Source organism: Ixodes scapularis, unplaced genomic scaffold (genome assembly GCF_016920785.2).
Source record: "Ixodes scapularis isolate PalLabHiFi unplaced genomic scaffold, ASM1692078v2 PGA_scaffold12__126_contigs__length_90152505, whole genome shotgun sequence".
NCBI lineage: Eukaryota > Metazoa > Arthropoda > Arachnida > Ixodida > Ixodidae > Ixodes > Ixodes scapularis.
The window spans coordinates 23,683,425-23,709,008 of record NW_024609838.1 but is presented as its reverse complement, the minus strand read 5'-3'; the positions used below and the strand labels follow the sequence as shown (position 1 = coordinate 23,709,008).

General features: G+C 46.1%; 1 protein-coding gene across 1 annotated transcript in view; it reads right to left on the bottom strand.

The window, feature by feature from the left end:
* LOC8051620 (receptor-type tyrosine-protein phosphatase kappa) overlaps positions 1-15,782 on the bottom strand; it is a 103,011-nt gene extending 87,229 nt beyond the window's left edge. The window contains exon 1 of the mRNA XM_040207626.3: positions 15,684-15,782. The gene's annotated coding sequence lies outside the window, so the exon portion shown is untranslated. The remainder of the gene's footprint in view (positions 1-15,683) is intronic.
* Between the last annotated feature and the right edge of the window lie 9,802 nt (positions 15,783-25,584).

The window sequence follows — 25,584 nt, the reverse complement described above, 5'->3', positions numbered from 1 at the left end:
TGATCCCTGTAGGTTCCGCAGCGTGAGCTTTCGCTCCACGTCTTCCGAGCTCCGGTGCTCTAATACACTCTGGGGATTAAAAGGGGTTTTATTTCCCGTAGTTTGGAAGCTGAGGATGGCGGGACCCCGCGGGTGCTCGCTCAATCCACGGGCTCAACGTGACGGCGTAAGCTTCCACAAGCTCCTGCGAACGATCTATTCGAAAGGTCCGTATTATATGCCTGTCATGCGACAAGAATTAATGTCATTTCCATCGAACGACATTACATAATCGGGGAATCGGCTCGCGCTCTGATTTGAAGTTCGGGTAATGTCGTTCGATGGAAACGAAATTAAATGTTACCGTGCGTAACAGGGGTATCACATACGTTTTTGTAGATCGTGCGCAAGAACTTTGCGTTGCTAGCGGGAACTTAGCGCCGACCCTTCCAGTCTGAGCATGCGCCTGGAGGGTCCGACATCTGCGGTGTACGACCTACGAAAAGATTGTATCAGCAAAATTTAGTCACTCCACATAGCACAAACATCGTTGCTTATTGTTTTTTTTTTTTTTTTTTTTTTTTGCATGTGGCGTGATTACGATTAAGTTGACTGTTGCTGCTGGTATGTTTTTTGTTAAATATTTAGCTGAGAGTTTGTGCTTGTCGCGTTTACAATCTGTTTCAGTATAAGACCGAGCGCATGCAGTCAATGGCTCGGACAGTGTTTCTCAAACTCTGCTGCCCTGAGCGCGACCTGTAAAAAATATGTGCGAGGGTGCTTCAAAATTCGACTGCACAAACTTTTCGGTGCCCATTTCGCAGAACACTTTTTTAAACCCAGATCTGTCACGAATCATTGCGTATACAGAGCCTTGGCTGATCGAAAAATAATTCGTCACATTATCCGTCGTCACTTGCCTACCCGACAGAGACCGTTCAAGCGCGCGCTCAATGTTGTCATCAGTCGTGGGACGGCCGTCCGCGTCCGACTGGTTCTTCCTGGCTGACGAGTGTGCCTCTTCTTCCTTGAACTTCGGTATCCATTCAAGCACACCTTTTTTGCGATATTAATTCGGGCTGTGTGGATATTTATACTGTGAGCAGTTGGTCAGCCATTTCAAAGCTGCGACGAGTCAATCGCTGTAGATGAGCAATTTAGCCAGTGCAGTGCAACCGCTAGCCTGAGGTCTTTAAAGTGAACCAAGCAAGTGGTGATGCACGACCGCACGCCGGTACGATGCTCATCCAGATCGAAACGGGCGGAGTGGGGATTGCTCTCAGGATCCCTGGGTTCTGCAGCGTGAGCTTTCGCTCCACGTGCTCCGAGCTGGTGTGCGCTGGCCAACGTTACTAGAACACTCAGTTGGGAAACTCGCCGTCGAAACTTGGGCCGCTGGCGTCCACCGAGACCGAGCTAAATACGACAACAGCGCCACTCTTTATCATTTGTCTGAACTGTGGTCACCTTGCGCTTTTTTAAGGCATGTTTTTGCTTAAAAACAAACGGAAAAGACTCTTTTTGTATGAAATTTGTTGTAGTTTAGTACCAAATGATGGGCGCGTGATGTTTTTATAATCTTTAGTTTGCAAGGTTTTGCGGAACAATTAATATTGTTTTTACACAACCATGCCTCAGCGGGGCTTTCAGGTAGCGCGTCCCGACCTAGGTGCACTTTAACTTCGGTAGGAATTCGCGGCGCGTCCGCTGGGGAAATAAGGGTGGCACCCCTGTAACCTCTTCCGCTGTATCTGTTTCGGCGCCAAAATGGCCGATTAAAGCCAAAATAGAAGTAACGTGCAGTTCCTCGAGTGGCCGCTGCGGGGGAAATGGCGGCGTTGTGTTCGCCATTAGCTCGGTTCTGGTGGACAGATTGGAGCCACTTTTTTTAGAGCAGTCTCTATGGCAGTTTTCCAACTGAGTGGTTCTAGTAACGTTGGCGCAGGCCCAGTCGGCCACCGATCCCTTTTTTTTTTTTGCATCAAAACACTTTTTCAGAACTGTGCACAAAAGATCGGCACCGGATAAACCCTCAAACAAAAACAAAATAAAAACGAATCACTTAACGCTGTTTTCTTTTGTGCAAATCGCAAGTGAAGCAACCATTTGTCCTGCGCACAGCACCTCACAAGTGAACTTGCCTAACACATTCAAACCTGCACAGCGCTGACTGCATACAGACAGCGACCTTGAACAAAAAGCGCCGAAGAGACAGCGCGGCTAAAACCAGAGTGCGGATAATTTTTTAAGCACCCCCCTAGTACCCCGTCGCGATATTGTTATTTTTAAATGCTTATAGATATATATACTTTATGTGAACTAGAAGTTGTCTTATCCCACAAGGAATTCCGAGGAAGTCACAGGGCAACTCTTGGGACCATTTCAAAAGCTATGCGCAAAGTTCTTTTTTTTTTTTTTTTTCAACTTACCTTCTTCTTTCCTCCCTTTTTCCTTGTCCTTTAATGAACTTCTCTTTTTTTATCACCCATAGCATCATTTGGACTGCATCTCCACGACATTTACTTTTCGATCATCAGATCACAGTGCCGTAAACTGCAACACTATTAAGATTAACCTCTATTTTTTATGTTTGCGCTACTTTAGGTCAATTTTAAATCAGGCACACGTTTTGAATGAAACGCTCGTGGGATTCGCCCAAATCTGGCCGAATTTTGGCAGCTTGTAAGGGGAGGCAGAGTTCCTATTCTTGAATCAACAAAAATCTAAAGACCTCTCCATCGCTTATCACGCGGGCAAAAAATGCTGAGTCACTGAGCAGTGGACGCATGCGCAGCGTCGGATATACCGCACAGCAGACCAACAGCGCATGCCCAGGGGGCGTTCCACAACCCAGCAGGCAAAGATGGCAGCGCGCAAAAGGCGATTTTTGCAAAGGTCTCTCTATACGGTTGATCGAATGCCACCTAAACTTCGTTTCAGGTTAAGTCAAGACGCAGCCGACGCTATGTGCCAATGGGACCAATCAAGAAGCGTCAAAGACGCCACCGCAACTCCTGCGCAGAAAGCAGACGACTTGCTCTCCGCATGGCACGCGGCGGCAGCGCCAAGACTGACTCGTCTGCCACTTTGCGGCGTCTCTCTTTTTAGCTTCGGCGTGTTTGCCGCTTGGGGCGGGTCGGTCGGGGGATCCACCAACGATGACGTCATGCGCATGGCCGTGTCTTCTAGGTGTTATGCGAACAAGTCGTCTGCTTCTTGAGCAGGAGTTCCGGTGAGGTCAGAACGACGCCGAGCTGTGATTGGCTTTGAAACGACACCAAGCTCTGATTGGCTAGACGCGTTGAGGTCTACGCACTATTTTTTTCTTCAGTCGGCCAAAAAGAGCTCGACGTTCTGACGTCATCGCAACTCCTGTGCAAGAAGCAGACGAACTCGTGCTCCGCATTGGTTGATACACTTTTCCGGCTCGGTGGTTCCAAGTTGTTCCATTTCGACCAAAAACAAGGAACAACGAAGGGCATTCCTCGGATGCCGCGAAAACGCCGTTGCTGTTTGAGTACGCGTCCTCTCTTCCCACCCAACGAGAGAGCATGATTTTTGTTGTTGTTGTTGTTGTTGTTGTTTTTTTTACAGCGATAGCACCGGGGAAAGTTTTGCGTTTCTATTTATCGCATTCCACATTAAACCAAACGCGGTTTATTCGACGCCTGTAATCTTGATGCAATTTTCCGATAAATTACGGGTGTCCGTGTGCTTCGTGGGGATTTTAATTCGCGAAATTAAATGAATAATACCACAAACACACAAAAAAAGCATGACCCCTTTTTGTAATTGACGGCAGCATAATATGTTTGAAGAATGCAAAACTGGAAGATGAATGGATGTTATTCTTTTTCACAACGCTTTTCTTCAACAAAGCAGCGCGGTGTTCAGATCTGAAAATATAAGAAAGCTACCACAATCACAGACCCTCCTGTCTCTACAAGTGCAAAAGCCGAGAAAAAAGAAAGCAAAAACGCTCAATTAATAAGGATTTATTCGGGGAAAACGCAGACAAAGGTATGACACATGCAAAAAAAAAAAAAAATCGTTTTGTTTTGAAAATTGGACGACACCATTTTTAAAGTACATAGACGATGTTTGTAACCAAGGATAATCGAGGCTTCTGCGGCTCTACAGAAAACGTAAAGCTGAAGTAAAGGCACTTTAAGCGAAAAGTCCTGCAGATAGCTGAGAATGTAGACGGGCGCAAGTGCGCATGCGTAGGCATATTAAAAAGTCAACAAAGGAAACGAAAAAAAAAAAAAAAACGCTGGCGAGATATTTTTTGGGAAGCTAGATATCCGCAAACCATTCATCCAAGTGTAAAAAAAAAAAAGTTATAAAAGGTCTAAGAACGAATTCACAACAACAAGATATGTTTAAAGCGTTTGCGCTGAGCGAAAATCGATGACAAGAGGAAGTGGTCGATGCCTACTCTGCTATTCTAACCCATGGCACTCATACGGTAGCGTTGTGCCAGTTCCATTAACCCTTTAACCGTTTTGCACCATCGCAGCTCGTCTGCCTTTCCCGCTTTAGACGACCCCAGGCTCGCTCATTGCTTAGCTTTGCTGCTCTGCCAACAGGTGTCAGATACTATAATATAGCGCAAGGGCGCCTATGTTACAGTAGCCAATATGTTTTTTTTTTTTTTTTGCTTTAAACACGGTTAACATTATACAAAAGACAGCCTGCAAACACGCGTCACCGCAATGTCCGCGGTTCGAATGCCGCGTGCCAAGTCTCCCCTTGAACTCATTGCCATGGCGGCATTCGAAGCACGGATCGCAGTGGCTTACGTCAGAATCTTTATGCAGGTTGTCTTCTGTACGACGTACAAGTAGCGTGACCCCTGCCTAAAAGTAGCTCGGGAATAGCGCCACTAAATAGGATAAGCTTCAAAGTAACGACATTTATCCATCTTGGCCCTTAAAATCAGTGTTACCAGAAGGGAGCTAGAGTTCTGAGCATGCGTAGTGAACAACTTCCGACAACAACGAGCCACTCGCGAATGCATATCGAGGTATCGATTGTCAAAAGCCCAAATCGGAGGCCCACCCAGTGCTCGTCCACTGTTTACGAGCCGCATTTAAATATCGTCACAGCGGGGATCACACCGCTTGACGCGGAAATTCCTGGGGATCGCATCGTTGGCGCTGTCCCCGCAAAGTCGTCATCAAGTTCTTTTTCCAGCGGAGCTGTTAAGGGCTAGTTTCCCCCGCAAAGAAATGAAGACACTGAACTCTGGACACCTACCGCCATCTATGAGCGATGGCGGCAAGCCATGTATTTGGTTGCCGCCGTCGCTCGTAGGTGGCGGCAGCCTTTCCCCTCTGGCTTGCCTACTTGCGGTCCGCCAACACTTTCCATTGTACAGGTCCGCTGGTCTTCCTCCTTCACCAAAGTAAAAAGTCTAAAAGATTTTTTTTTTTTTGGCGATAGATTTGGATATTGAAAGAAGAGGTTCCGCTTTTATCTTTCGAAGTCCGCCTTGACGAAGACGCCTCTTGGTTCAGTGGCGTTGCGTTCGAGTATTATTTGGTACTATCTACGTCCCACCAGTGTCAGTATAGCTTGTGTAAAATGAGGAACATTTCCTAGCTTATGCACGGTCCCTTTTATAGGAGTCCACGAAAGAGCCAAGCGATATCGCCTGAGCCTACCGTATCTCGTGTATCTCACTCTCACCTGAGGCATACTCAGGGGCGGATGCAGGAATTTCCTGAGGGGGGGGGGGGGGGGGGTCAGGTGTTGGTCAGCGTACCATATGTCTAGAAACCCCCTCCCCCTCTCCCTTGTTTTACGCCCTAAATTTTACACATGTAAAAATCAAGAGGGGGGTCAGGACATCCGAACCCCCCTTCTAAATCCGCCCCTGGAGTATCTCAATGTACTCAAGCTCGGGACGTCTATCGTTTTCAAATTCCAACGATCTCTGAGTGCGCTCGCTCTGCGCTAATTATAAAAACGGTGGTGCTACAAAAGACAATCTGGGAATGGAGCGCCGACACTCGGCGTAGCTGAAGGTGCATGGATGTAATAAAAGAGCAATCCTGAATGCCGCCCTTGTCGCGTGCGTGTTCACGTGACTCCTGTCTACTAAATTTGGCAGATGACATCACTTTCGGGTCCCTTTTTTTCACGCAGCTTTTTTTATGTTGCTACTTTTTTCACGGGCAGAAAATAAGTTATTTATGACGCCTTCTACGGTACGAAATTGTCCGTTCTCAGCTTGGACATTTTGTAGCGGAAATTGCGCTTCTGCTTTCTCGTACCATCTCTCTACTGTATGCGGTATTCTTACCGTAATATCCCGAAATATAGCCCCCCCCCCCCCCCTCTCCCTAACAAGATATCAACCCACTCCTATTTTTGACATGATTTTTTTTTTTTTTTTTTTTTTAACACCGAGGAATATGAAAGATAGCTTATTTCTAGTAATCGCACTGGCCCGGCCATAGGTGACCTTTGCCGAAATGAAGTTATGGACACCACTGAAGCGGGCGTTGACGAGCCTCTACGAAGACCTAGGCTGGGGGGAAGGACACAGTAGCACCTGAAGTGACAATAACCCGTCCTGCTGTGGCAATGATGAAGTGAAGCGAACAGAATAAGAGGGAACAAAAACTGAAGGTCGGCTACGGCGGCGCCCATGCAGATGTTGCCTGAAAGCGTCTATACGGCGGAAGATAATCAAACATTACTGACTGGAAGGACAGTTGTCCATGCTCAATAACTTCCGCTTAATGTGAAAACAGGTTTTGTAGGACAGAAAATACAGAAATGGAACTTTATTTTTTGCAATTTTTTTTTCATCGCACATTGAAAGTTACTCTACTCTTTGTTTTCACACAATTTGCTCTCGTTTATTAGGTGGGCCATCTCTCGGGATATTACGGTAGTAAAATTCAAAGCCGACATATTGTTTCGAGGTTCCCATAACCGCTTTAAAACCGGACAGGTCACTTCTTGAGATCCAACCGTTGCCCTCCAAGCGGCTAAGTTGAGAACAAAACCGATGGGACCGTTACCTTTTTTTTCTCCCCCGGATGGATGGATGAATACGGCTGAGCCCTTTGGATTGGGCGGTAGCTTACGCCCCCTAGCCATTTTGACTGCTGAGCCCTCTCGTTTCTAAAGACGCCCTCTGTTGGTCAATTTCCCTACCACGAATCCCCGAATCAGATCTCCGACAGGAGCGGGGTTTACCGAAACTAGGTGGATTAGGAAGATAAGTATAGTGATAATTCTTGGACTCTCATTCGATAACGGACAGCACGAAAGACCCGCGTTTTGGAACCGGCAGAAAATGTTTTGAAAACCTAAGGTAACCGGAGAAGTAACGGTTAGTTTTTCAAGTAACGGCCAATTACTTTTCGTTTCGAGTAATCAAGTAATATAATTGAATACTTTCTTTAAGCGAGAGTAATTGTACTTGTAATCGTTTACATTTTTTTTTTCGATGTAACGTGTGTACAAGACTGCGCCACAAGCCCCGTGTCGGCTAAGCCTCCAGCTCTGTGGAAAACAGGCTGCCCAAAGCGCCCCCTATCGTTCGACGTCCTTGCCAACAAGCAGTCAACTGTGTACTCCATTTCACATTAGAGAGTTTTGGAGAACCGTTTGTGCACATCCAACAAGGTGCGATGGGCCCTCCGGTACAAACTGCGCATGTGCGAGTCTTCTGCGGTAGCGCATGCGCAGTTCATACCGGAGGTCCCGCCTTACCGTATAGGATGTGCAAAAACAGTTCCCTAAAACTCCCTATTAAGTCCGACCAGCCGCCGCTACAATATGATGACGCCCCTTAAGTATATCTCCAAAAGTGCATCGTCAGGGCACTTGTCGTCTGTGCGTTTGCAATCAACAAGCACGCACAAAAAGAAACGCAACTTAGGCTAGGTGGCGCAAGCTACCGTCCGTTACAAAGGGTATAGTCATTAACATCCATCTATCCATGAAGCATTTATTATGCGTGATTGGTTTAGCCGTGAATAGCCAACTCATAAATACGACGAGCGCCATGAGAATGCACTTTTAACGCCGCTTGATTGAGTCTATCGGATTCTAAAGTCGGCTGCTGGTCGTCGAACTTGGAGTAAAACGGAGTATATAGGAAAGTGTGTAAGTATAGACTTGAGAATCAGTTCCAATTCGCAAACTCCCTTCCACTGCCTAGCTGAGAACAAAGAGCTGTCACGGACTTACATCGAGGCATTCGTGTTGTGAAGCAGTTGGGAAAGACGCCACCCAACCAAGTCCCATCAACGCGCATGCCATGCAAAACCAGGCATTAATTAGGCACTCCAAAAGCCGACGGGCAATTCACAAAAAAAACGCAGATTAAAAAAAAAAAAATTTACACCGTCATTTTTATTAGAAAAACGGCGAAGACATTTTTCGAAGGAAACTAGGAAAGAAAATGGCGTGTAGCCTCGGCCGTAAATACAAGTTGTCGAACCAGGATAGTTGCGCCGAGATCTTTAGGGAAGAGTCCTTTTGAAAGAGGTCTTACGAAACTGTCGCAACCAAATTGCTTCGATACTCAGACATCGGCACACTACTCGCTGCTGAAAATGGAGGGGAGGGGGGTCTCTAAAGGTTATTTGCATAAATCGAAAGTTCCTGCACCCGTCCGCAAATATCTCCGCAGACAACTCGGAGAAATTCGGGACTCATCCGGGACTGATACGATTGCAACTTGACGGGAAAAGAGAGGCGCAGCTAGTTTCCGCGCGCATCACTGCGCCGAGTTGTCCTAAAGGATAAACATAACATTATAAACTAACTTGTTTAAAAAAGCCAAGAAAGAAAAGTTTTTATTCAACGCTCACTGTGACTATTTTGCACCAGCGCTCGCGTGGCCCATTCAATCTTTTTTTTTTTTCATCACTTCAAAATATATTTTTTTTTACTTCATTGTTAGTTGATGTTTGTTTAGTTGCTCTTGTCAAAAGATCTTTATATAAAAACTCGTTTATTTGATATAAACCCGTTTTGCACAACCGTATCGGATGTGCAATAACGTTTCCCTAAAACTGCCCAATATCACACAGTTTTAGGGAACCGTTTTCACACATCGGATACGATATACGACGGGTCCTCCTGTACGAATTGCGCATGCGCGAGTCTTCTGGGGTAGCGCATGCGCAGTGCGTACCGAGGGCCAGCCTTTCCGTATGGGAAGTTCAAAAACGTTTCCTTAAAACTCCCTAATAGCAGAGAACCGTTAGGAAACCGTTTTCGCGCATGGGATACGGTACGATGGGCACTCCGGTACGAGCTGCGCATGCGCTAACGCAGAAGACTCGCGCATGCGCAGTTCGTACCGGAGTGCCCACCGTACCACATCCGATGTGCAGAAACGGTTCCCTAAAACTCCCTGCTATCTAAGGCTCGGTTCTTCCCTCGTATGACGGTATCACATCGGTCGTACAAGGGCTGCCTGTAGACATGTACGAAGCGTACATGCGGATGAGGCAAACGTGCTTCAAACAATCCTTGACGCCTGTCCACAGACAATTCCCTCATATCGTGTCTGCAATGAACACCGTGTCGTTTGCACGATGAACGAGTAATGCGACTTTCTGCTCTGCGAAAGAAAGCCCGCCAAGGCCTGCAGCGCAACGAGAACTCAACCTCTACATACTTCGCGTGCCGTATACTCACCCCGTGCGCTACTGTCGAGACCGGTTATAACAAAGTCGGTTATAACGAAATAGCGGCTACAGCGAAGTGCTCACCATTTGCCATTCCCCTTTACGCTTCGTTGTAAACGAAGTCGGTTATAACGAAATAGCGGCTACAGCGAAGCGACCACGATTTCTCGTTCTCTTCTGCACTTCGTTATAACCTAAGTCGGTTATAACGAAATAGCGGCTACAGCGAAGCGATCACGATTTCTCGTTCTCTACCGCACTTCGTTATGACCGAAGTCGGTTATAACGAAATAGCGGCTACAGCGAAGCGATCACGATTTCTCGTTCTCTACCGCACTTCGTTATAACCGAAGTCGGTTATAACGAAATAGCGGCTACAGCGAAGCGATCACGATTTCCCATTCCCTTTTGCACGTCGGTATAACCGAAGTCGGTTATAACGAAATAGCAGCTACAGCGAAGCGATCACGATTTCCCATTCCCTTCTGCACTTAGTTATAACCGAAGTCGGTTATAACAAAATAGCGGCTACAGCGAGGTGATTTCCGATTCCCGTTGACTTCGTTGTAGCCGGTCTTGACAGTGTATACTTATGGCAGCTCTTGTCTTTCGCACGGTCTTGCGTTAAGACCGCTCCTATGTGCAAGCCGGCCCAGGTCTGTTTATCTAAACTTACCGAGTACGTGTTTTCTGTTTTGCGCGGCCAACTTTCTAGAACATTCCGTGAAAAAGAAAAAAAAAAAGTTCTCAAAGGAATATTACAATGCTTCATTGGTTTTCGCGCTATGCATACCCAGGCAATTACAGTCTTTGGGAACATTAGGATTTTTTTTTTCTTTAAGAAAAGTTGATATTTATAATTGTGTGAATGGAACCTGTAAGATTCAATGCAAAAAAAAAAAAAAAATGTGTAGAGTGGCAAAATAACAACTATACGCGTCGAAAATTTTAATTACTGCTTATTGATATTTTAAGACTGTTACGTAAAATGTTCCCGGGGAACATTGCGCTGCTCGGTTAAAATTCTCGTTTTAGTGCATTTAGCGGAAAAGCGCCGAAGGCGTTGGTGTCGAATAAAGTTGGGGATGCGCATCCTATATGACTCAGACATGTACAAGTTACTTAAATAAAGTAACTGAACACCGTCACTCGTTACTCACTCAAAATTGCATATCTAAGTACGTTAGCCATTACTGGGATTCAAAAAGAACGTCTCTTCTCACCTTGAAAGTAGCACGCCACTTTCTGGCTACTCCGAACGTGTCCTTATGAAGCAGTAGCCGCTTGCAACATTTATCGTGGTAAATAATTCCCCGCTTTTTAAACTCGGTCATTCTGGGATGACCGAGTTTAACCGCGCGTTTTCGGACCCACTTTCAGGGCTTCGTCTCCTTAAACCGCCAGGGGCCGTGAATATCTGATTCGCTCAAGAAGGCTCGCGAGCGAACCTGACGCCGCAGCTTGCTGTTCCAGCCGCTAGGTGCCGTCGATTTCGCCGTAGTCACCGATGCTAAAATACCATTGGCGCATCTTTTTCTTTTTTTGTCGTCAATTCTGCGTTTTTTTTTTTTTTTTTTTGCGCGAAAATATACGCGCAAGTTGCGTTTAGGACTAGGTTGGCCACTTGAGAGTATACACGTTTCCCTCGAGAAGCTATAAACACCATACCTAAATGTAAACATTTAATAACATTTAGCATAAAGTAGAGACTAACGCATTTGGCACGCCTTTCAAATTTCGAATTTTACAGGTACGTACCTGCAATTGAGCACGAACACATAGTTTCGCAAAAAGTCTTATGAATTTAAAAAAAGAAAAAAAGAAAGGGGGTTAAAATATTCCAAATAGACCGAAAACGGCGGCCGTGCATTTTCTATAGCCTATTCCGGATGCTGGTCTACTGCACGCTGGCTTGTGAGCTTGCTCCTAGGGTGGTCATTGTTCATTTAGTCAGTGAAAAGGATTAATTATAGCGATTATTTCGCTCATCGCCAACCTCTACTATAACTTGCTAGCCTTTTTTTTATTTTTTGTTTTGTGAGTCATTTGGGAGCGAGCTCATAAACCAGTGTACAGACGACAAACAGGCAGTTATAGGATATAGGAAATACACGGCATCTGCTTTTGCTTTATTTTTAATATTTCGTTGCCTCTTAGTTAAGCTCTAAAAAATACGCGAAAAACTTCTCGCGAAACTAGGTTATCGTGCCCACTTTCCGGTACGTATACGCTTGGAATTTGTACGGCAACAAAAGTAACGCGTAGCGTATACAAGTCTGCTATGGCTACATGTATGGTCGTTACGTGGACACTAACTAATCTTCGTCAGGCTTCTGCCATCTCCCTACGGGGAATCGGCCGAGCGCCTAGTGTGCTGCCGGACTCATCAATCACTCCCGGGGCATCATTATTTGCGTACTTAGCACTTACGTCTGGTTACTGGTCATTATCTTTGCCCGTAACTAAGATATATGAATCGTATACTAGCGATGCGAATACAGTGGCATGTGCTCGGTGCTTGATCTAATGTACCATATATCTTCGGTTTGCAAAACATAACGGACACTTTCATCGTCGTGCGTGGTCTCCAAAGAGAAAGATAAGCTAAAAGATGCAGATGAAGGAACCGTATCTTGACCGAATAAAACCAAGTCTACGAAGCCGCCGACAGACAAAATCGTTGGCGGATCCGGAATTTGAACTCCGGGTCTCCAAATATTCGGTACTCCCAATGTCCGGTCAGTGGTTAGCATACTCGACCGGATATTGGGAGTCCCGGAGTTTAAATCCCGGCTCCTCCAACGATTTTGTCTCCCGGAGGCTTCGTAGGCTTTCTCTCATTCTATCAGGTACGGCTCATTCGTCTGCATATTTTCAATTATATTCGTTTTGCAGTGTATACACTGCGGAAGACCCTGTTAAGGCCCTGTCACACTGAGGCAACACGATCGCAACAGCAACACAACACGTTGTCGAACAGTCGGGCAACTTGTTGCTTGCTCCCCGTGTTGTCCGACAAACCTCCACATCGCGGCAACAGCAGCACAACATAGACGACAACGAAAATGTTGCCTCTGTATGACAGGTTTTGGGAACAAACACAGCAGCAACTTCTGTTGGACAACGTGTGTTGCCCCGATCGCTGACTGAGCGAATTTCGGGCCGGCAACACAACACACATAGCTTCGATGACAGAGCTAGTTCGCTATCAATCACGTCTTACTCAAATAAAAGCTTGGAAAACACATATTTAACAATAATTAAGAGTGGCGCGCAGCTAAAATAATTTGAAGAATGTTTTTATTGCGTAACTACGGAAAGCGATTGCCGAAATGGTCACTGCTACGGTCGTGAAGGTTCGGACGGGTGTTGCAATTAGAACTTCCGGGGGACCAGCTCACATTATTGCTAGTGAAGTAAAATGGCACGCCCACCCGCTGATGAAGTATAATAAGAATAATCTAGGAAAGCAAATATTTAAAAATATAAGCATTAAAACGACCACTCTGGCCATGATCGTTGATGCTTAGAACTTGGAAACAGCCACTACAGACACCTGATTTGTTTTAAAAATACCCAGGACGTTTTGGGGAATGAAGCAATCATATAGCAGGCGGTAGGCAAATAGACAGCGTTGAAAAATATTTGTCCAACCGGTTATGAAGGCCAATCGTGTCGGTGCCGCAGTTTTTGAGCACTGTCAGTTATAAGAAAAATGTTTCCATTTCCATCAAACAAGAATTAAAGGGAGACATATGGAAAAAGCTGCTGCACGATGCAGCCTTTTCCTCGGTCTCTCTCCGTCATTTGTAGGCAAAGTGCGAAAAAAATAATCGCCAACGTCGTGTTCCTACCAAACGTGCCGAGTATACGCGTACAGATACGACGTGAACCAAATAGAGTGAACCCTCTTTAAATGTGTATTGCAAAAACGACAAAAAAAAAAAAAAATCACAGATCTCAAGGGATACACGACACCATGGTTACTAACGAGGTAAAAACGGCAGGGAGGAGCTTCGGTTGTTCGGTCTCCATCGCCAGCCTCCAACCTTCGTGAATGCTTCGACACCTCGTTCACGTCGAGCGCGCGCGCGCAGTCAAAGCACGACGGAAGGCATGGAGCGCGTGCCGGAGGCGGGGTGTTTGAAAGACGCGTTCTGCAGTTCTTTCTCTGTCAGTGACCGTAAAATTGTCTAGATGACTGAAAGCATCTAGACAATTTCAAGCATGGAGTCGCGACTGGTGTCCCACGTGTGCAAGCGCGTGCATCGTGCGCGTGAGCATATACCTTGGCAAGCTTGCATATTCACGGGACATGGCGGCGGCCAGCACACAGCGCCGTTTTCTTACGTTCCGTATATAAGTCGCCAAAACATTCGCATCTCGAATTCTGCGTGCCAGGCCATCTCTTTGAAGTGGGAGCAACGCTTAAACACGAAGCACAGATGTCCCGGTGACTATCACGTAAGCGTTTGTAACGTTACGCAGAAAACAAGGCTGTGCGAACCAGCCTTAACGCCCAGTTCGTCCTGGAAACGACGTGTCTTTGTCTCCGTCTTTTTGCAAGGGTAGCTCCGGTGAAAGGTCGAACCAAAATAAACGAGTGATATCGATTTACGAAAACTACACAGGAGCACTGCCAAGATATTACACTAATGAGAAAACCGCGATCCACTCTAAAACCGATACTGAAAATGCTACCACCAGCTGTTCAGCGGGCGCTGAGCGGGTTGGCTGTTTGTCGAGCAACCTTGTGGCCTGATAGCGTCTTTAGACTCCAGGAAGTTACTTGTTCGCACGGCAACTTGTTTCGCCGAGTTTTTCTGCTGCGTTTTCAGCTGTCCCAGCGGGCGATTCCTACTTGTTATGTTATGTTTTAGCGGCCGTGGCTTGTTAGAGCTCTTCGGCTATCGCGCATGAAGATTATTAAGGAGTTTTAGTAGATCGTATACGCAACGGAAAGCGGGCCCAGCGAAGTGCTGCTAAGTCCACGCTTGGAAGTGACGGCACGAGCTACCGCTAGCAAAGCGTAGCTCTAGAATACGGTATACTAAATCTCTCAATTATGAAGTTTTAGTAGATCGGGTTTTCATGCCACGATCTTTGTAGCGGGACTCGCACTGCCCCTTCTATACAGGCTCTGAAGAGCGCGCCCGTGGCGGTAGCGGACTTTTGAAAACGATCTATTAAAACGTCTCTGCTCGCTCGCTCAAGCGCGTCGTGGTGCCGAAGGTGCCATTTGGTAGCCATAGTTTAGTACGCTCCTGCCCAGCGCGAGCTTACGATTAGTTTCCACAACCCTTCTGCAACGTCCATTGCATACCGCCAAGATCGTAGTTCTTCCCGGAAGGTAAGTGGGGGCTCGTACTGAGCCTGCGCTGAGCCGGCGTTCATCGTGGCCAAGTCGCTATTCGGCGGTGCGTATTAATATTTGCTACAAATGTCTGATAATAACCACTTACACCGTGATAATAACGAAGCCATACAGTCAAACGGCCGCATAGTATCTTGCCTGTCTGATTGGAACTGCTTTTGAGACTAGGCCAGTCATGCGATTTGCGGTACCGCGTTACGAACTTCGCGTCACACCATGGTCATGCAGTTGATCACATTGATTTCAAGTTTCAAGCCTCGTTTCAAGCAAGTTTCAAGCAAATCATGCTCGAGCCGGTAGTTTCGGTTTCGCCATAGACCCCCGAAACAAAACATTGGGATAAGATTTCTACAAAACTACACACCTCGTCGAAAATAAAAATGACGCCCCGTAATTCAGGGGCACTTCCTTCACTAAAAACAGTCGTAACCATAAAATTAAGAAAAATGTACCGGAGACACCCTTTAAAACTGATTAAATCTTGCTGGTTGCACTTTCTCTAAGCGAGTTCCCACACCACGACAATGCAGCGTTCTTTTTTTCCCCATATGACCCAATTTGGACAGTGGGTGCTCAGTGTTTCGAGAATGCGTGACTATGCGAAGCATTGTCCCACGCACGAAATTGCGAGGAACGGTGCTTGTAATGTTCTTTTGTCCGAGACTCACCGTGGTAGCGGTACTTTTCCGGGAAACTGTCCGCGCCGGAGGGCAGTCCCCACGATCGGGAGGCACGGGACAGCATCGCGGACTCGGCCTCAATGAGCGTCTGCTTCCTCGCATCCCGCGGGGAGAGGGGGAATTAGGGAGAGAGAGGAAGTGAAGAAAGAGAGGGCATGTGACTGCTAGCCAGCGCTGCTGCATTGTCACGTGGCTTCCGGTCCGGCACCGGAAGTCATCTTCCATCAATGGACCAGTGTTGTGGGAAGCTTTCTCGCCCTCCCCTTTCCCTTGGGACGTCATCGCGCTACCGCAGTCGCGGCGCCATCTGTCGGCTGCGAGGACACCTGAAGAAACGGCGGGGTTTTCGCGCTGCACAAACGTTCAGCGCGGTACCAGAAGCTTGAATAATTTCATTCTAGACGCTTCTGAAGAAGATGAGAGGCAATTTTGTGGTACTTCTTTATACTTGACTCCATGGCGCAGCTTTATTAATTGACGAAGTTTTAAAATGTTCTTAGTCCTGCAAAAAAAAAAGTGAAAGTGAATTTTGATTTTGACGAGTGTCTATATTGACGACAACTTAGTATCAATGCATACTATGATAGAAATAAAATATAAATAAACATGAGATATCCAAGCGGATCTTCGCAGACTTATTTTCGCAACCTGTTCGTCAGGATAACATTGGGCATGCAAATACCGAAAACCCTCCACCCTTTGGGACTTTTCGTGGACTGTTCCCACCTCTCTGCTCGGCTGCCCGCTATGGAAATGCGGCTACTGCACAGACGCGCCGCTAGCCTTGTTTTACGGATCAAGTAGCGTGTTGCGGAGATTGTTACGGGTCGGTGGAAACGATCTACAAAAACTCCCTATCATCACATCATATAGAAAGCAAGTTTTGCACAGCGTTCGTGCGTTATGGGAGGAAGTAGTTTTTGCATAGTTTTGTTTTGAGATACAGGAATGTCATTAACACAGAATGTGTTTTATCGACGAATTTCCGTGGAGTTTTGTTACATTTGGTTGCACCGGCCGGCTGTAACAGCCGGCTGTAACGAAAAACCGGCACCGAAAAGCGTTACGCCCACAGGGATTGATATAAAAGGATAAAATTCCTTTCATATGAATCCCTATGGGCGTAACGGCAGGATTTGAGCTCACCACCTACAGTTTGCGAGACAAGTGCTTTGCCGACTGAGTTATCCAAGGTCGGTATTCGATTCGCGCAAAAACGAACTTGTGGGCGCGGTCACTCGCATCACCGCCTTTCTTGTCATGCTGCGCCATCGCACGGCGTGTGTTAGAAATTAGATAGAATCTTCGGTAGGTGGTGCCGTTCATACACCCCTCTCCTCTTTCCTGAAAGGCCTGTCACACATTCTGCGTTTACCAGTTTCCGTCACCATAGTCACACTTGTATGTTTTTGTATATTTCTTTTGCTTTTGATACGTTTACTTTTTGATACAATATCGCGGTAGCTATCAAATATTTATATTTCGGGAATTTTTGTAGGGACCGTCGAAGGTTTAAGGCAGGTTCCGAAGGGGAATAAGCATGAGTTTATTAGGATTAATAGCGATACAGGTCAATCTCAATACTATAGAGACCTCGCCGAGTTGAATTAAAGATATTCGAACAGCATACTGTATTTTCAGCTCTATAAGTCGCACGCCGCTATAAGCAAATATATCCAGAAAAAAAAAAAAAAGAAATCTTGGTTTGCAAGTTGCGGTCTTTCCTGAATATCGCACCGATGTTATGGTGCCTGGAACGCGTCTTCAACTGGTGTGTCTACCGCGTCCAAAAAAAGTTGTCCCTAGATTTACGCCTCAAGGCGTCATACAAGTGTCATGCCGTCGCCGGCAGCGATCCTGGCGGCATTACAGCAGGGGTTGTGGATGTGGTATACGCCTGTTCTGCTGAGGGTCACTCTCCAGCTGGACAGTCCACGGAAGATTCGGCAGCCAGGAGTTGGGACGCCGCGACGACAGCAGCGACACTCGCGTTCGTTCGTGCTATTTTGCGCGTACTTCTTCTTCTAGCGCACACCGCCAGGATCGCGACTTCCGACAGCGTGACTTTCCGGCTTTTCTGACGTCATTTGTTGCCGCTTCACGACAAGTTTTGATGCTAAACACAGCGGTCAGAAACGCGTTCCAGACGCGATACCTATATAGCCGTTTGCATGTACGGCCTCTGGGGGCCGCCATCTTGCTGCTGGTGTGGGTAGATCGTCTGACAGTAAAGCGTTGCTGAGGCGTACCCAATGTTTTCAGACTGGCACCCAAACAGAGCGTTTTTTCCTTCACGGTGGCCAGACTAGCTCTCGAAGCACGGCTGCTTGCAACCGTCTATATATACTCGTACGGTCGGCGCGGAAAGACTGAATTGAAAATCCCGCATATGTGCATTATGATCGGAATATATGCGCAAGAGAGAGTCAGTTTTGAAATTCTCGTCAACGAATTTAACGAGAAATATAACCCCCACGGGACAAATTACTTAAGTTATCGAGAGAAACTAAAATACATATAAGTCGCACCGTTGAATAAGACACACCAACAAAACATTTGGAGGCAAAAATACAACAAAAAATTCACGCGACTTATAAACAGAAAACACAAAAAAACACGGTAGGTCGACCTTGATTTTTGAAGAAATTGAAGAAAAGCCATACAACCGTTCATCTCGCATGGTGACGAGACGCCCTATACAAAACTTGTTCGTCGAGCGTCTTTGCCACGTGGTCAACGAAACTTAAAGAACTGTCAAGCACGCTCCTCCAAGCCGTGACAATCGCATGGTGCCACCTGCGTAAAGCTCCACCGAGTCGTATCCGGCACTTTCGGACGATGCTTCGCCGCTTTGCACCGGCGTGCTCGGAGAAGCGAATGACGCGAGGGAGCGTGCCGGTTAGCTGTAAAAAAAAACGTCGTAACCAATGAACTGGGAGCAAATAAACTTTTCACGAATGTGTCTTTGGGTGGTGCATTTATCATTCTAACATATCGTAAGTCTACGTTTCAGGAAAAAAATATTACTTTAGGCCTAAAAAAAAATACAGTATTTTCTGTGCACAGCTAGAAAAACGGTCAAAACCATCTGCTTGTCCTTGACGCCGCTTCTCACATACGGCACGACGTAAAGCATAAAAACGTGAACACTTGTTTGATATGAACGCCTAAAAGCAGATCCAACAGATCCGAGCGTGCGTGCTATTGGGGAGGATGGATGGATGAATCCGGCTGAGCCCTTTGGATCGGGCGGTACCTTACACCACCTAGCCATTTTGTTTTACCATTTAAGCTTAGAATATTTAAATGTGAAAACTATATTCACTCCGCACTGCAAATAAAGTGAGACTATAAAACCCCCTTGCCATCAGTGGATAAGAAAATACCTAGTTTTCTCTCGCTTTCTGCCACCAATCATTTAATCTTTGCTTGGTAATCTCTACTGTCTTGAAATCCACTCTTCCTTCGCTGTCTCTAAAACACAATGACTTCATTAAATCTGTGTTGTCTTCGGTAGGCACAGGGTTAAGCCCTTTACGGTAGAGTATCAAGTGCTCAGCCGTCTCGTCCTCCTCTCCACAAGCAGTGGAGGAGATCGAAGAGTGGCGCTCCCTAGCGGCCACATCAAGAACTAACGCTGTGTGGCAAACAAACCCTCCAACCGCGGTCATTAGCGCATTCGCTGCTACTGAAGACGACGACGCAAGGCATCGCGGAAGATATGTAACGCTACTATTTTCTCCTAAACGCATCTAGATAGAAGTAATATTGTCCCCTCTTGCGTTTAATGTCATCGAAGTTCTCTCGGAATGCAAAACAAGCGTATGTGCGGTCATGCGCGGGCGTGCCGCGGGCCAGCCGCGTCGTGTCGGCCGTGCGCGCTCGATCGTGCATAACCGTCGAAACGTCCTTTTTTTTTTTTTTTTATTTATTAGTTATTTTTGTACCTAAAATCATGGTTGCCAGTCATCTTAAATCTTTATCTCAAATTGCGGGAAACGACTTTCCGTTCACGAAAAATGCTAAAACAATCCGCGACAGAAAAAAGAAATGTCGTCACCACATGTAGTAGACATTGTAAACGATTGAAATACATTTTAACTTTAAAAGAAAGCCGGTCGTCTTTTTTTTTTTTTATTGTAAATACATGTTCTTCCGTCCATTTCACTCTACATTTTAGGCGTTTCTATCATAACTGTATTTTTTACTTCAGCACAGAATGGTCAAAAGTTTTTCTTTTTTTTTTCTTTTTTTTTCACGCTCGTTTTTGAGCGAAGCAAAGCCTGCGTAACCTAGACTTGCACAACACGCTGCCTTAGGCCGTCTGTTAGGTAAACCATCACCTTATAAGTGTAAAATCGTCGTCATTAATAAAACACTCAATGTCAAAAAAAAGGTCACCCTCCTTTTTCTTTTTTTGTCTTTTCTTTTTGGTTGGGAAGCTCGTATCATCTATCTCCAAGCAGCTTAGAAAAAAAGGAAAAACTTTTTCACGAAACAAAAAATTAACGGACAGCGTCTTGCCCGGTTCAAAGAGCAGCGACGCGAACATTAGACCCTTTCTGGCAAATGCAAGAAAACAAGCACGAAAAAAAAAAAAAAAATAGCTAGGTCTAATAATTTTAACGTAGAAGCAAACGATACAAACCTCGGACGCCGTGTCAGGGAGGGAGAGGCCATCTAAGAGCAGCAAACGCGAAAGCAAACAGACACCCACAAACAAGACAAAAAAACTAGGCCTAAGTATTTCCACGCACTAGCAGCAGACGATACACACCTCCCACGAATTGTCGGGAAGAAAAATGCCAACTAAAAGCGACAAATAGAAAAAAAAAAAAAAAAAAACACTAGGCCCTAACTATTTTCACGCAGAAGCAGACGATAGAAGCCTCCGATGGGGCATCAGGGAGGGGAAGGCCAAGCAAGAGCAGCAAAACGTGAAAACAAACAAACACACTAAATGGAGCCGGACAAGAGCACTTCCTTCCTCCCATCTGCGACCTCGAAAAAACTTGGGGCCGTCTCATACACTTAGACCTTACTTTTACTCTCTCCGAGGAGAGAAGAATTGTCGCGTGTACGTGCGCGCAACAACAGAGCAGAGATCCGTCGACCATGTGCGGACAAGGTTCGGAAAACAACGTCATGCAGCCGCCGGGAAACAAAACAACAACAAAACATAAGCAAAAGCGAAAACAACTCTCCCCGGCATTCGGGAAGATGGAATTTCGTTTGCGGGATCGAAAGACTAGTGGAGGGAGCCCCGCTCGGACAATCCTTCCCGAAGGATGTCCTCGGCGACGTCCACTTTGTAAGGCTTTTCCCTTCTCCGGCGATGGTTCTGTCAACCGATACAGAAGAGCCCAGAGGTTTCCGAGTGTATCCAACGGCTCGATCTGAATCACGTGGTTTTGCGGGCCGCGTTTGCGGTATGAGCTGCGAGGGGGTGACGAAAGCGTCCATCGCCCGAAAGCGTCTCCGCCCCATCCAACCTCCTTCCTACTCGCCATGCGACAACGTTGCGCAAGCGCACTCGCGACTCATCTGAGCAACTCTTCATTTTCTCCCTCTCTCACATCTGGGCTCTCTAGAGAACCGATAGAACGCGACGCGCCATCTCTGGAGAGACAAGCGCGATGTCCACTTCCATCCCTTCCATCACTTTTTGTTGTTTGTTTTAGTTTTCCGTTTATTTATTTCCACGTGGCGTCGATTTATTTTCGGTGTGACGCAAGTTGAGCCTCCCAAAAAGAAAAGAAAAAGTAAAAGGCCGTGCCCTTTTTCGGCGACCGGGTCACACAATCCTCGCTTCTGGAAGACTACAGCACGTCTGCTAGAGTACACGTTGCGTTTCGCGATGTCTCCGTCTTTTATTCTTTTTGTTCTGCTATATTTTTTTCTTCTCTCTTCGTATCTGAAACACGCGGAGAACTTCGTATTACGTACGCAAACGCATTTCGAGGGAGCTAGCGGACAATTTCCACGAGCAGACGATGACGTCTAACAAGAAACTACTTCGATTAAAAAAAAAAAACTGTTTGAATTTTTGTTGGTAATACGTAGCAGATCGGCTGCAACGGAATTCCTACGCTAAGCCTAAACACACGGAGCAGACCGACAGAACTGGAGCTAGGGTGATAAACGACTGGAGAAAATAAATGACTGTTCTGGAGACACGTACGCTTTATACAGTTGATATATACATTGCTGGAGTGGAGCATGTTGTCTCGGGTGGTTTTCCCGCGTGGAATTCACTCTGAATGCGGGCTGCGTCGGTTGAAAAAAACCGGTTTTAAGCGCGAATCCAGGTACGCGGATCACGTCGTATAAATGCAACACGGAACCGTTTCTTTATTTAGGGAGAAAAGGGAAAAACGGGCAACGGGCCTTCTTCGCGAAATAAACTATAAAGACGCTTCGCTGCTCCCTTTTGAGGAAATGTTTTCTCTGGCGGGACGGTGTATTTAGAGCACGTTCGATTGTTGTTCTTTTAACATTGTCCGACGTGACGTGAGGTTTATTTTATGGGGCGAGTTCTTTTGAAGCTTTCGCGTCCGCGGGATGTAACAAGACTTGTGCCTATCTCAAATACTCTACTCAAGATACTGTATTTCAAAAACTTTTTTGAAGTATCTTGGTATCTTGCAAATACTTTGGATCGAGAGTATTTGATACTCTCTTTTAATTACATTTCTGTGTATCTTGTACTCATTATCTGAGATACATTTTTGACAATCCGCCATTTTCCGACTTTTTCGGTATGAAAGGCGTGGGCATGGCACGGAGCAAACGTGAACATTCTTTCGAGCAACCAAATCCTGTTGCTAGCTCCGACTAGTTACAGTGTCTTTGATGGAGCTCGTGAAAACATCGCTTTTTTGCCGATTGTGACTCATATTTCAGCCCAAAGTTCGTACAATGAAGGTTTTCCCCTCGCCTTCCCAAAGGCGCCTTTTGTTTCCTAGAGTTTCCCCAAAAAAATTCTCCAAGAAAGGGGGTGATTTTACGGAAGTAAAGATTGCCACACTGAGGCGCGACGCAGACCGGGAAACGACCTACGACAACAATGAAGACTCGAGTGTCAAGAAAATAATAAATAAATTTAAAAAAAAATGATAAGTGGACAAAAAAATTGTTTTGCTGTTTGTAGACCTTTTTCGCAAGGGCGCCGCCATCTTGAATTGTCGTCACTTCCAGTATAGGCGAAAACATTGTTTTGCCGTCGCCACGCCGATAGAAGGCATTTAGTTTTGCCTCCCCTCGCTTCGGGAGGCAAAACGGGTTTTGCATCCCGTTTTGCCTCCCCCCTACTTTTTTTTTTTTTTTTTTTTTTCCTATTTGCAGGTTGAAACGTTTCGGTTATTGTTTGTCGCCCATACCGGATATGCCTACTTGGCGGTCGGGGGCGAGAGTAAGCGGAAAAGGTCTATATTTGACCCGCAAAGAGTCACGGCTTTCTCTTGTTTATTTTCGTTTTGTGGTCAGTCCGTCACTTATTGCTGTCGCGAACACTGTCTGTAAGCGAACATTCATAAGCAGAGAACAGGACAGGAAACAGACACCAGAGCACGATTACCCCTCAAAATGCCAACAGAGCGTCCCCAAAGGTTGAGTGCCTTTCTGAAACAGTTACTTGAAGAAGGTGCGACCCCTGCCGTGGCTATTACGTGGGTTTTCTTCGTTACCCATTCACTCATATCCGCATCCTAAGTTCGTTTATAGTGAACTCCCCATATAGGGAATATGGATTATAGTTAAACGATCCGTCTAAGGTGCGCCAAAGGACGTGATATTCAGTGATGTCACTATTGGCGAGGAGCTCTGACCCGTTTGTTGCCCCCACTCCTCGGTGTATACCTAACACAAGGCCTTTGCACATGCCCACAGGCCTTGTGGGCATGTTCATGTCATTTTCTTTAATAGTACGCGGGGCACAGTGTAATATAAAAAATACTAACAATAAACGAAGTGACATTAAGCGCTGGATCTCTCCCGACAGCAGTCGTCAGAGGATGCGAGCTTGACCCACTTGGGCTTTTGGGGATCCGGGCAACTCGTCGAAAGCCAAGTTGTCGACGGCCAACTCGTCGACGGCCCATTCGTCGAATAGGGCAATTCGTCGAAGGACAACTTGTCGAAAGGGGAAATTGGTCTCAGGGCAATTCGTCGAATGGGTTGAATAACGATGCGAGGTAAAAAAAAAAAAAAAAAAAAAACGTTTGTGGTTCCTTTTTATTTTTTGACCTCAATTTTTATTTGTGTTTGGACTAGGGACAGCGTCTTCGTTAAGTTACAAGATTGAAAGAAAAATTACAAGAGGGCAAAGACAGGAGAGAACCTAAGATATGTTTAAAAATATGCTATCTCAGGATCGTCTCTTTGCTACCTTTCTTTATTACGAATTTCGCAATGATCCGCCGCAGACTGCCGCCGCGAATGGCGTGAACGGGTGGGCCAAGTGAGTCGAAAATTTTATGACGAGCCTCCGCAGACTGTCGCCGCGAAGCAGCGTCAACCAGAGCCGTTTATACTGAGAGAGTTTGGCCGATGGGCGGAGCTTGTTGGCCGCTAGAACCAGCGGATTTCGCGATAACACAATATGGCGTTACTTCTTTGTCTTGTTCATTCCTGTGAAATCGCGTAGAGTTCCTATGAGGCAGATCCACAATATGGCGGACGGAAGTAGTCATCCCCCGGTTGTCAGACTACGCTGCTGTGGTTGTCAGACTGCCAAAATCTCCTTAAGAAGGCCAAACTCTCTCAGTATAAACGGCTCTGGCGTCAACTGATGGGTCGGTGAGGTTAACACGCGCCCCAGTGATACACGAGCGACGTACCCTACTGCACCGTGAAAGTGGCGAAAGCGGCAACTTGTTACCTTCGACAAGAAAGAGCAGACTGGAGGGCAGTTTTTTTAAGGAGAGCGCCTATTGTACACATTTCTTTTTTTTTTTTTCTTGCGAAAGAGTTACACATAAAAGAAAGAACACGGACATTATAGGGCAATATTTGCTCAAAATTTAAGGGGCGGTCCGGAGTCACTCTCGCCCCAGCGCTCGATCCTACTGTTTTCGCCGACATCGACGCCTGCGACGCTAGCCTTTCTCTCTTTTGTTTTGGGTACAAGTTCGCCCCATTAAACGTTGAGTTTCTTCAGTTATTCGTCGCCTCATCATTTGCCATTCGTGACAATATCCTGCTCCTTATAAATGGACTGCATAAAATAGCCCTACGATACTTTATTTTCCCCGTTTTGTGTTGCTGCATGTTAATAAACCATTCGGGTAAACCAGGTTTGCGCAACCGTATAATTGTCGTTGTGTCTCATGACGATAAAAATTAGGCAATGCGGAAGTATCTTCAAAAGTAATTGAAATACGTTTCTAGGTATTACTCTAATCAAGATATTTTACAGTGAAAGTAACTTGAGTAGTATTTTAAATACTTTATGGAGCAGGTATTTCGTAACTTAACTTAAATACTTTTATCGAGTATTTTGTCTAACACTGGATGTAACCTAGATGGAGATGAGAGGAGGTGAGCACTGGTGAGAGTGTGTGTTCCCGAACGAGTCATAAGTGTGACGGTCGTCACATCACGTGGCAACATGATGTGCCAGCGTGACCTCCCATCACGTAACCCCATGGTTTCCTGGTCACGTGTAACTGAAACTCGTCACGTACAACCACATGCTTTCCTCATGGTCACATTCGGTGATACCATGACGTGACATGGCGTGACATCCGGTGATGCTACAACGTCACGTGACATTGCGATGTCACAATGTAACGTGACGTCAGATGATCCATCATGGCGTCGCAGGGAACCTGTAAATGTTACGCATTTAGTACGCCTCTGGAATATAGTGACAAAAAGACAAGCAGTTTTG